The 8,546-nt window shown below is 35.6% G+C and overlaps 1 pseudogene; it reads right to left on the bottom strand.

Moving 5' to 3' along the window:
• Positions 1-1,629: 1,629 nt before the first annotated feature.
• Positions 1,630-8,546, bottom strand: part of LOC109267416 (surfeit locus protein 2-like) — a 63,637-nt pseudogene continuing 56,720 nt past the window's right edge.

Below are 8,546 nucleotides of genomic sequence, written 5' to 3'. Positions count from 1 at the left end.
CCTTTTACTTTGTGGTGATTTTCCTTATGGTGATTGAAGTGAATACAAAGGAGAATTTTACTCTTGTTAGAATGTTTTGAATATTTTAAAACCTTTGTAATACTGTGCTTTGATATCATTCCACTGTAAGTGTCAGAGCATGACATTTTCATAATCCAGTGTTAAAATAAACTTCCTGAAATAAGAATTTGTTAAGATTTTATTTTGTAGGAAGGAATGTGTATATTTTCCATTTAATTTTCTATGCTGGTAATTTAGTTACTAAGAGCTTCATAAAGTCTCTTTTTATAAACTGGAGAGTCATAGGATGATTTACTGAAGGCAGTACATATGAAACAAAATTCAACGGTTTTACAATTGCTGCTTTCCAGTGAAGAATGCCGTTTAAATTCTTCTACCTGGATAATTTTGCTTCCTGTATCGCGGAGACAAGTCTCATCTTGTCCCCACTTTGATCATCTTTCACAGGGATTATTTCACAGCCTCCCTGACTTGTCAGTTCGTCTTCATACACCACCAACTAGCTCACTTTGCATTTTAGTAGAGAGCCTGCTGCTGTACCTTAGTAACAGCTTGGCTCTGAGTCTGGCTTATGCCACCAAATAACACTATGACTTGGGGTGGATTATTTGATAATAATCTCTTCTCTACATGCCTCATAGAGGTTTGTGATACAAACATGAGGTAAAATACATTGGGATGCTTTTTAATGATAAAGTGCCATATAAGCAAAAAGCATCACTGTTCTTTTTTTTTTTTTTTTTTTTTAATATATGAAATTTACTGTCAAATTGGTTTCCATACAACACCCAGTGCTCATCCCAAAAGGTGCCCTCCTCAATACCCATCACCCACCCTGCCCTCCCTCCCACCCTGCTCTCCCTCCCACCTTCCATCAACCCTCAGTTTGTTCTCAGTTTTTAACAGTCTCTTAAAAGCATCACTGTTCTTGAAGTATAACCCATATTATGTCATTCCCTTGTTCAGAAATCTTCAATTGTTTTCTGTTTCTTAAATAATCAATTCAGACTTTTCCTATCATTCAAAGACTCCAATCTCCCACCTTAATATTTCCCCTTAATATTAATCCTATTTTACCTTTCCAATCCCATTTCCATTTTATCCACTCTTGATCTCAATGATGTTTTCCAAATTCTGAGCTTTTATACATGTTAATTTTTCTTCACGGAATTTTCTTCCCCAAATATTCAGTTTGCTATCCATTGATGAGACCTTTCATGACTGTTCTCCTACATAGGGAAGCAATCTCTCTAATATCTGAAAAACCCTATCTGTTTTTCTTTATTTCATCATTTTCTATGTTATTTATGGGAAGACCTTATCTCCTGTACTATACTTCTCTGAAAGATTCCTCATACCCCAAAATACCTAGAATTTCCCACTGCACATTTTAGTCGCTCTATAATGTTTGCAGAATAACCATAAGATAGTTTATTGTTTTTCTTTAAATAACTTCTCAGTTTTTGATTTATAATTGAAAAGTAGTAAGATATTCAATATGTACAATGTGGTGACTTGATATACATATACATTATAACAATTATTTTATTTATTTATTTATTTATTTATTTATTTATTTAATTTTTGTTTTTCTCCAGCAGCCGTTTATTAACATGACTGTTTAAAAGAGCTGAAGCTCTTAGGTGTATGGTGATGACTTTTGAACTTTTTCAGTGAACCCAACTATCTCCTCCCATGCTTGAGGGCCAGTTCCCAGTCCATTTCCATCTCTTCTCTGTCCCCAGGGCCTTTCTCTGTTGGGTGTCATGGCTTCTTGTCCTCCTCTTCTGTCAAAAAGTCATTGGTGCTGTCGCTATGCTCAGTCCCTCCCAGGTCCTTTCTGGTGAACAATTCCGGTGGTTAGAGGTCTGTCATGCTGTCATCACTGTCACTTACAGTTGCATTGTCATTGCTGGATGCAGGTTCCCAGAAGGCTTCTCTCAGGCGAGGTGGCCTGGAGCTGTCCATCTGGTCTTCCCTCGGTCTCCTTTTGTGAAGGAGGCAGGCAGACACACACTCCACACCCTGCTTCTGACACTCTTCATATTCACGCAGAGCTCTCTGGTACCGCTGGCCCTGGGGATGCCTCAGCACATGTTCTGGGGACTTGTTGATGTGCCATAGGGTGAGTCTGTGTGAGTTTGTGCGTGTGAGAATATTTAGGTTCTACTCTCTTAGCAAATTTCAATTATACAATATAATATTATCAACTATAGTCACACATTAGATACTCAAACCTTATACATCTTATAATTGAAAGTTTGTACCCTTCTACCAACCTCCTCCAGCCCCTAGCAATTACTTTTCCACTTTGTTTCTATGAATTTGACCTTTTGTTTAAAAATTCCACTTATGAGTGATACCATGCAGTATTCATCTTTCTTTGTTTGCCTTATTTCACTTAGCATAATGCTCTCCATTTTCATCAATATTGCCACAAATAACATGATTTCTTTCTTTTTAAGGCTAAATAATATCCCATTATATGTATCTTTGTGTGTATATATATATATATGACATACATATATAATATATATATGTGTGTGTGATTTCACAAAAATGTCCAGTTTCACTCTTTTGCATGTGGCAATCCAGTTTTTCTAACACCATTTATTAAAAAGACTATCCTTTCCCTACTGAATATTCTTGGCTCATTTGTCATAAATTAATTAACCATGTATGTGTGGATTTATTTCTAGGTTCTGATTCTGTTCTGTTGGTCTATGTGTGTACCCCTATGCCGCTACCATACTGTTTTGATTACGGTAGTTTGTAATATTGTTTGAAGTCAGGAAGTGTGATGCCTACAGCTTTGCTCTTCTCAAGATTGCTTTGGCTCTTCAGGGTCTTTTGTGATTCTTACAAATTTTAGGATTTTTTTTTATTTCTGTGAAAAATGACTTTAGAATTTTGATAGGAATTGAATTAAATCTGTAGATCACTTTATATAGTGTGTACATTTTAACAACATGAATTTTTCTAATTTAGAGCATAGCATATCTTTCTATTTATTTGCTTCTTCTTCAACTTATTTCACTGATCTTATAATTTTCAGTGGATAGATCTTTTACCTCCTTGGTCAAATTTATTCCTAAGTATTTTGTTCTTTTTTAATGCTATTATAAATGAGATTGTTTTCAGACGAACAGTTTTTCAGACTTACAAGATTAATAAAACATTAGTTTCAGAGAAATTAAGACTATCATTTTTCTTATTCCCTGAAATTCTTTGAGGAAGTGTCTGTGCTTAATACATCCTTAAAAAAAATCTGTCACTATGATGATGATTGCAAATATGTAAGAATTGCAAAACTTTGGTGTCAACCTTCATTTTTTAATTGGAAGTTAGGTAATGAGCAAATCTTTCATTAAACTATTACTTCTCTCTGTTTAGAGATTTGTCATTGAAGGTTATCAATTTCTTCTGACAGTCCCCTCAAGTTACTAATTTCTCTTGCTTGGACTTTACTCTCAGGGACAAGAAGCTGGAATGTTGTGAAGGCAGGGAAAGCTTTTTCTTTACCCTCAGCATCTTTTGGAGGGAGAGATTAACAGAGAACCAAAGTTTTATTACATGTGCACAGGGGCTCAATAATGAAATTGAATCCTAAAGAAATGACCAAGGCTGGAAGTTTTGTACTTTTTAGACAAAGAGACAATACTTCTGTGAGGACTTGACAAAACAAAGAAAACTTAACTTTGGCAGCTCCAATTAGTAAGGAATTTTAAACAGAATTTGGGTTGTGGCATAAATTGGTAAGAAGTAAATAAAGGTTGTTTATACAGCCTTCTCAGCTCTAAATTTCCCATCTCTGATGATAAAGATGTCTCTTTATTTCTTGCTTCAGGGAGGGTACCTTTCACATGAGAGTTTTATTTCCTGTTTCCAGGGGTACAGAGAAGGGCCTGAGTGTCTTTCTTGCCTAGACTGTCTCTTAAGTAACTTTTATTTGAAATAATCAATATGTCAAAGTGGCCCATTTAGAGGCAGCCTACTTTTGGCTCCTACATTTGGATGTAAGAATGAAGAATAAGAGAGACATGTATCTATCTTGTCTTTTGTTTTATCTGTTGGCCATATTAAAGGTAGTGTGTATATGTATGGGAAGAGGTGTGATGGGTGTTGTCCCAGAAAATGTGGGCAAATGGCAGATCTTTCGGTCTCCTTTGGGAAGATTTTACATATACTTTGATCTTACTGATAGTTCAAAGTATTTAATGGGCATTATATCATTCATATTTGTATATTTGATAGGACATGCAGTTCCATTTCATTAAGGAATTTAATACTGATTTGGAAAGTTTACACTATTCTTCAAAGGCAGTAAAAATGAAGGCAAGAGACAGATGCAGTAAATGGAACATTTGCCCCAAGTTTGCTCTATATTTATTTTTCAATAATTAATACATTTTCTTATTAAATTTTTTAAATGTTTATTTGTTTTTGAGAGAGAGAGGGAGAGAGCAAGTGAGGGAGGGGCAGAGAGAGGGGGAGACACAGAATCCAAAGCAGGCTGTAGACTCTGAGCTGTTAGCATGAAGCCTGACACGGGCTCAAACCCACGAACCACGAGATCATGACCTGAGTGGAGTGGGACGCTAACTGAGTCATCCAGGCACCCCTGCTCTTTATTTCTTTTATGGAAGTGTTCTAATTATTATAATGGTATAATAAAACTTCCTAAAACTTTAGTAACACAAAACATCATTTATCATTTTCAGCGATTCTGTGGGTCAGAAATATTTTCAATGCATGGTGGGCTGGTTTGTCTCTGCTCCATAATGTGTAGGACCCAGCTGGAAGATTCGAAGACTAGAGACTGGAATTATTTGAAGGTTTCTCTGGGCATCTCTGTCTCTTGTCACTCTATGTGATCTTGCCAACTTGGTGGCTTTAGGGTAGCAGGACTTCTTACAAATTGGCAGAAGGCTCCCAAGGCTCATACCCAGAGAAAGAGAGGGAAACCAGCAAAGGCTGAATTGCCTTCTTTTTTTTTTTTTTTTTACCTACTCTCAGAAGTCACACAACACCTCTTCCTATATTCTCTTTGTCAAGGCAGTGGCAGAGTCCTGCTCAATTTCAAAGGGAGGGGAAATAGACCACACCTCTTGGTGAGAGAGTGGCAAAGTTCTGGAAAAGCATATGGGACCAGAAATCTTATCGTGGCCATTTTTGGAAGAAACTACAGTGCATGTCTTGAACTTTCAACTTAAACTATAGTATAAGGTTATAAAATTTAACATAAATTTTAGTACTAATGCTTGGTTTGGGAGTGTAGGTCTATTTCAGACTAGTATTCCGGCTTTACTATTTTTTTTTTGAAGGATTTAGAATTTTTTTTAGTTTTTCTTGGTAAGTTGTTCCAGCAACGGCAATATGCTTGAGAGCAAAAGAGCAGAAAATAAAAATTCAATGGACATATTTAGACAGATATGTGCCCCTGCAATAATTTCCCCAGAAATAATGACCATGTACAAATAATTAGAATTTCAGTTGTGTTAAAGTTGGATTCCTTTTGCTGACCTGGTTCAGCAGATGCTAACCAGGCTTAGGAGGATGATTGTAATTTCAGCATACAATATCCAGAAATGAAGTGAATGTGAAGGACTCTGTGACCTTCAGAGATGGAATTATGCCCTTTCTAGCAAAACCTTTGATTTCTAAAATGTGTGCTATTTCCAGCAGACCTGACTCATTAATGCCTGTCTCCTATCCATGTTGTTCTGGATAGCCAAAGCATCATTATTGAGAAACTACTTTGTGCAGGGAACACTTTTTCCCTAATTGCTTTGCATAGAGATGAGTGCTTTTTCAAGGTTGAAGACTTTGGATTAGATAAAGATTGCTATTGAGCTAATCAGAGCATATGTGAGGAGGGTAAGGGGGTCAATGATTTTCTAAGAACAGAGCCTTTTTACTTTACCTTTACCTCTTTTTGAATACAGACATTTTCTTATTGTTACTTTGGTATATACATTTTCTCTTTCGCGGTAATACCCTTTAAAGATACACACACAGACACACCCTTCCTCCCACATTAATTTTAGGAAATACTAAAATTAATGTTTCCATGATATGGGCCTTATTTTAGAAAATGATTCTTTTATTGTTACGAATATTGCAATCAGTTGGTATTTCTGATAACCACTCTAAATATACATTTTATAGAACTGAAGGCAGAGAATACATACGTTGGCATGCAACTTTATGCTTCGAGAACAGTCATGCTTTTAGTATATGTCATAATCTAACCTTTAAGGGCAAAATAGTGTACCACTTTTTTTTATATACGCTTTACTAGGTTGATAGTAAAGTAAACTACTGAGGGATATGTTGACAGCTTAAGTCTATACTTTAAGTGCCATTTTATTATTCACTGCAGTTGTTTTTATGCATTTGGATTTAACTTATATTTTTGCCCTGAGATAATTCATGCAAAATTATCTGAATGAAAAGCAGAGTATATACTTGCATGATTCTTAATGTATTTTTTATACAGAAATAGAGAGCTGAAGTGCAAAATGGAAATAGACTTCTTACTTCAATAATGGATATTTTGGTCCTTGTCCTCAGGGAGTTGAAACTGCTGCTGATGTAGCTTCATGACATATAGGTCTTAGTGTTAGCTTTACTTGGAGTGGAGAAACTCAAATGAGGTATTTGTGATGCACTTTTCTTACCCTTATCCATGTTTGTGTGGCTCAGTGACATCTGTAAGTGGGTATCTTTCAGGAGCAGGGTGCAGTATTAGTTACCAGCATTCTGTGCTTTCTCCAATGTTTCAGCAAACCACTGGTTTCTAATAATAAAAGAGGAAAAGAAAAAAAAAGAGGAAAGAGAGACAATGCAAAAATGAATAAAGGAAAATAACAGTTCCATGCGGGAAGAAAGCAAAGATTAGCCACACGGAAGCAATTCCTGCCTGATTTGTTAAATAATATAATTTGAATAAGTAAAAAGGAAAATTCAGCAAAAGAAAATAGCATGGGCATATGGACCAAATTGAGTCAAGATTGTAAACTTAGAATTTATTTATTTATTTATTTTTTGCTGTATTCTATTTCTCTAAATGTTTATTTCTGTTCAGAATCTATGGCTGTAAAGACATATGCATCTTTTCTCTGAATGGTTTGAATTGTTTTTCTGAAGTCTGGACTAACTTTAGGTGTTTATTATGAACTTTAGGTGGCTTAGTGACTTTATATATTCAATAATAATAATGCCAACAATATATGAGATACGTACTTTGAACAATGCACACCGTTGAAAAGTAGATGAAGGTGTGCAGAATCTACCTCAAAATATTTCTTTTTGGCACGTGAGTTATTTTAGGCTGATTATTTTTAGGGAACAGCAGACAGGAAAAACTGAAAACAGTAGAAGTTACCCTTTCGTAAGAGACGTTTATACATATAGGGGAAATCCCTCTCTGTACCAGGAAGTGAAGGATGACTCCAAATCTCTAGCAACTGCTATTAATGAAGAAGGCAAGGACTTAAATCTCCATAGCAACCTTACCCTTGTTTACTGTGCTTTTCTTGATAATCTCCCATAACTGGCCCCTACCACCCCAACATCTTCTTTTGTCTTTAGCTGGAGATGGAATTTAAGGTGGTAACTTGGGCCATTTTGGGTAGTTACTCAGTTTTCCAGGGTATCTCTCATGTATACTGGAGGTACATGTGTTACTAAACTTCTATTTGTTTTTCTCCTGTTAATGTATCTTATATTATTGGGGGGGGGGGGCATCTCAGTGAAGAAACTTGAAGGGTAGAGGAAAAATTATTTTTCCTCCCCCACATAGATCATTTTTATTTCATTGTACATATGGTAAAACAGAGATGTAGAATCTTTGCCCATAAGTACATATTTTTAATTGGCAGGCCCCAAACTATATCTTCATAACAAGTCTGCTCTTTTTCTACTATTCTGTCATTTCTGTTGGTCAGAATTATGTCATAAAATTTAGAATGTTAGTTCTTGTTGTGTCTTCTGCTTAACAGATACAATTATTTGTACTCTGGCAAAATTGTATTTTATTTAAAATTTTTTTTAATGTTTCTTTATTTTTGAGAGAGAGATAGAGCGAGTATGAGCAGGAAAGGAGCAGAGAGAGGGAAGCAGACTCCAGGCTCTGAACTGTCAGCACAGAGCCCAACATGGGGCTCAAACCCATGAACTGTGAGATCATGACCTGAGCCAAAGTCTGAAGTTCAACCAACTGAACCACCCAGGTGCCCCACTCTGGCAAAATTTTAAAAGGAAGTTCCATTGTAAGTTGATAAAGGCTTAAACTTGTCTCAGGATATTTGAAGTGGCTCAATGCTATTAATGGTTTTGTTTGTTTGTTTGTTTTTGGTTCGGTTTTGTCATCTTCATTAGAAAAATGTAACTTTATATTCTACTGGCTAATCTATAGTGAAAAGGTCCTTTTTGAAGAATAAATTATTTATCAGAAGTTTATGTTATAAGAAAATCAGAAAAAAAGAATTCAGTAGTTGTCTTAATAACATTGATAGCAAACA

This window comes from Panthera pardus, unplaced genomic scaffold (assembly GCF_024362965.1).
Source record: "Panthera pardus isolate Hobbes unplaced genomic scaffold, ASM2436296v1 HiC_scaffold_2, whole genome shotgun sequence".
Classification (NCBI taxonomy): domain Eukaryota; kingdom Metazoa; phylum Chordata; class Mammalia; order Carnivora; family Felidae; genus Panthera; species Panthera pardus.
The sequence above is the reverse complement of the archived record's forward strand: the minus strand, read 5'-3'. Positions and strand labels throughout refer to the sequence as shown.